Genomic DNA, 4,848 nt, shown 5'->3' with positions numbered 1-4,848 from the left:
ATGAAGACAATTTCAAACATTCACTCCCATCCATGTTTGCACAACAGGTTCGCCATTGAACCAGACTAGGGAGAAGGTGGATTTTTCCAATAGGAGACGTTAGCCACAACACCATAGAAAGTGCCCTTTTAGAGCTATAATCACAAGAACTTGTGTTCTTCTATTTTCTAAATTCCAAAACTCCAAACATGGTTTGTGCTAATGAGTAGAGGCCCATAACACCCTACTCTCTCCTTCTCCTCATCTTGAGGAGAGACTTTGCACTGTTGGAGTCCAACTAAAGACCTCCTCTTGTACATGGCCACTTCTGCCCTATCTGAGGGTGAATAATGCCAATACAATACATATAATCCCTTTCAAAATCAAAGCAAAATACTAAGGAAAAACATTTAAGAAAAACTCATTTCAATCCCTCCCAAACATATTCATCAAACACACGAACATACATATGCAAGAAAACTACTTAAGCATGAAACACAACATGAATAAAATGAGCTTGATGGATTCCTACCTTCACAATAAGGTTATGGCAACTAAACAATTTGAGATGAGCTTCCCTTCCTTATTCCTTCTCCTTCAATCATGAATTGCTCTCTAAAACTAAAGGTTGGGTGAACACCCTTCCTCTCTCAAATTTGCCTCTAAATAGGTTATTAACTCAACCATCTCCAAAATGCAATAACTCCCTCACTTGCCTAAAGGTTCTAGAGTCTTCTAACTCAACTTTTCATAAGGATAACCTCAAGGTGGAGTTTAACTTATTCAACTCATGGTGAAACATTCAATTTTTGCAATAAAGCAAAAATAGGATATTTGGGTGACCATAAAAGTCAACAAAAGAGGCTAGAGGGGTGGAAAATTCCTCCAACCCATACCTACACCTCTTAGGTATTTAGTTTTCATGATTTTTGACCTCTAGAACTAATTAGGGACCTATCAAAAAGCTTTCATGAATTGGACTTCCTAACAACCCTCAAAAAAGAAAATTAAACACTAATCCTAATTAGAGTAATTAATCTCAATTACAAATTGATTAGAAAAAAGTTAACTAACCTAGTCCAACTTATATCTTTAGGTTACTTGGTTAACCCTAACTATCAAGCTAAAATACATATACGAGTCATGAGTGTCAAGTGACACTATAAAATCACTGTTACAAAATATTAACACTTAATAATCACAAAATGATACATTCATTCATTTTACGATCCAAATAAAATATGAACAACGGGGTTTGCATCTTTCATTAGATTCAACCATGGTTTTCACAAATGGTACATAGGGTTAAGTTCTAATTCTCTATTAGATTTCTTGGCTAAAATATCTTGCATACTCATTGCACACGTCAGTAGCCCAAGAAAATCACGTGCACATTTTAGTAGTTAAGTATATGAATAGAAATGAGTATATATGACTCATCAGGATAATCACATAACTCAAACATAAATATTTTAACTAATTAGTTATTTATCTCATTTCTATTCGTATACTTAACTACTAAAATTGCATAATCAAAATGTGATAAACTAGGTCAAATATGCCTTTTCTCCAAGAGTTCCTCCAACTGAGTCTTTAGTTCACTAAGCTCATGAGTAGTCATCCTATATGTTGCTCTCAATACTGGCTCAACTCCTAGCACAAGATCTATGTGAAAGTCCATTGCACTAGGTGGATGCATACCAGGGAGCTCTAAAGGAAACACATCTGCAAACTCCTGTAGGATTGAAAAATCATTGAGGGATGGCTCTCTCTCAAAATATTCCTCTCTATTACTAATGGTGATAGTGAACAACTGACATCCCTTTCACATGCACTGTTTAAGCTACATAGGGAAAATCATATGAAGAGATACTGGTCTCTTTACTCTAAAGATCACTCTAGAGATCCCATACTCGTCCACACATTCCACCCTCTTTTGTCAACAATCCATCTTGGCACTATGGTCACAAAGCCAATCCATGCCAAGGGCAACATCATAAGAACCTAGAGGGGTAGTGCTTAGATCAGACATCATGGTCATGTCTCTAATCTAAATCTAGAAATTATGCACCATGGAACTAACTGACAATATAGCTCCTAAGGCTAACTCTACTTCTCAACTGATATCTTGTCTAACTGCCACTAGCCCGCAATGCTCCACTACATATGGAGATATAGAAGAGTTAGTAGTTCTAGAATCAAATAAAATAGCAACCATATGACCCTATATTATACCTATGGCCTCGATAATTGTGGCATGATGCTCATCCTAGTGGTTGTCAATCACTACAAAAACCCATATCACCAATTGTCGGCTCTGAAATAGCCCCTCTCTGACCACCGAATGATTGCCTCTGGAAACACTCTCTAGCTATATGACCCATGCCACCACAAGTGTCACATTGTCCTTGAGTATAAGACTATACACCCTATGATCTGGACTGTTATGGGCCTCTTGACCTGCTAGATCCACTATAACCACCCTTAGAAGATTGTTGAGTCTTTGTTGACTGTGACTGTGGGGCCTATACCTTTTGATCCTATTTGGGACCCTATGACTGCCATTGCTTAGGCTTGGATTGCTAATAACTCTGTGAGAGTTTCTATTGCTACTACTATGGTTTCTACTACTGAGAATGTTGGCTCTTAGAGGACCCTACTATATAGTTTTGATTCCCTTTCCAAGGGGGTTTCAGCTAGGTAGAGTTTTAGTTTTGAGATCAATCCCATGACTTCTATCTACCCTGAGTATCCTTACCAACTAATGCTATCTCAACTACCTATCTAAAGGTGGTAGGGAAGGCCAAATAGACTGCACCTTGGAGTGAGAAATTTAGGCCCATAATGAAACAATGTACTTGTAGTTTCTCATCCTTCATGTATTCAACATATGAAAGGAGCTCAAGAAACCTACTCTCATAGTGAGCTACTATGAGGCCCCTCTGATGTAGAGAATGAAATTCCTCTACCTGCTTCTATTTGAAGTGCTCAGATAGGTACATCTCTTATAATCTAACCAAGAATGACTCCCATGTGAGAGTATCCATCCTCACTCCTCCTATAATTTCCTCCTGATGCCACCAATTGGAGGCATCTCCCCTTAGTTGGTGGATTGCTAGATGTGCCTTCAGATTACTCCCATAAGGACGTAATCCAAAGCACTACTACAGACCCTATCATCAGGCCTCTCCTATTGTTCCCTTAGTGGAACCAGTACAGTATGGTGGCTAGAGTTGTATCAACTCCCTGATCTCATCTCCTACATGTTTAGGAGGTCTATCGAGTGGTGGTCCTCTTTGATGTATTGACTCACCCTCATGCTCACCTTGTCTCTCTACATGCTTGGGTGGGGGACTCCTACTCCTCTCTCTACCACTGACCCACCTCCTCTGGGTCCTTATGCTTCCATTTCAGGAATCTACTGCCCTAGCTATACTATAGGTGGTAGTCTCTACTGAACTACTCCAATTAGTGTCTAGAGGGCATCCAAGATGTCCTCATTTGGGTTCAGTGGTGGTGGTGGTGGTGGTGGTGGAGGAGGAGGAGGTGGTGGTCCATCCTCCCATTCTGCTCTACCACCTCTATCTCGTTGGTTGCTTCATGTAACGGGAGGCATCCTAAAAAATTTAAAGTTTTGATTAAGTTGAAGCGTAATGGTTTTAGGTTCCTAGTGTTGAAACATGGGCTCTGATACCAAAATGTCATTCCAAAAATATAGGGGCAAAAACACACAATTTGTTTTTTTAAAGATTAATAACACTGCAAGTTGATAAGGGGTTTTCATAAAGTTTACTATGTTTGATTCACTAGTTAAACTATGGTATATTGCAAAGCAGATATATGTTCCCCTAACATTACCTTAAGACTACATCTAAGTTTATACCATTGTGTAGGAATAGATTGTTAAATCAAACTTTCATTATTAACTAGATTAATTAAATTAAACAATCGAAATTCAATCAATTAAAAGATCTAACACATTATTATTTTTATTTACCTTTAAAATATTACATCCACAAAACAATAGTCTACCAAGCTTACTAGTAAACATAATTTACAATTAATTTAAATCCTATTAACATTAATCAATAAAACATCAATTAAGCAAAATATTAATTAACAATATAATTAATTTATTTGAATAAAAATTTGAATAATGTAAAACTAATTATTCGAGACATCAAAATAGAAAGAACTTACTAACTAAAACATCACACCTAACATACAAATATTTTAACTTAGCACAAAAAATATCTTTTGGATTACTATATTCATTATAATTAATTATAATCCCTAAGCAACAATTCTACATTAATTTAAAACAATTCATTGTTTTTATACTTACAACACAAAAAAATAAATATACAAAACAATAATTATATAAAACTTAAAACTAAATAATAAATAATACTACTAACTAAAACCTAATAACTAACTTACTCTACTAATATAATATTAATATTTTGGAATAAGACTAACTACACTTTAATTAATACTAAAATCTAAATTAACAAATATTAACTAAATTTTAACTAACACTTTTTAAAACACTAAAACTGTCTTAATAAAACTTTTCTAAATATAATGATAAAACTAAAATTAAATAAAACTAAATAATATTAAAAAGATACATCTACACCCCACTAACTTCCTACTTACCTTTAACATTATTAAATCTAAACATACTAAAAAGCTACTTTAATAACACTAACTATATTTAAAATAAAAACATATTTACTACCCTATACCCCTATGGACCAAAAAGTAGAGGCAAGGGAGATGGTGTCACCAAGTAATAATGGCACTTTTGACTTTTTACAAACCCTTTCATAAATCTTTCAATACTCCTAGGTTCACTTGGAGACAAGG

Source organism: Cupressus sempervirens, chromosome 6 (assembly GCF_028749045.1).
Source record: "Cupressus sempervirens isolate cs-2001-9-10 chromosome 6, ASM2874904v1, whole genome shotgun sequence".
NCBI classification, from domain to species: Eukaryota; Viridiplantae; Streptophyta; class Pinopsida; order Cupressales; family Cupressaceae; genus Cupressus; species Cupressus sempervirens.
Note: the sequence above shows the minus strand (reverse complement) of the source record.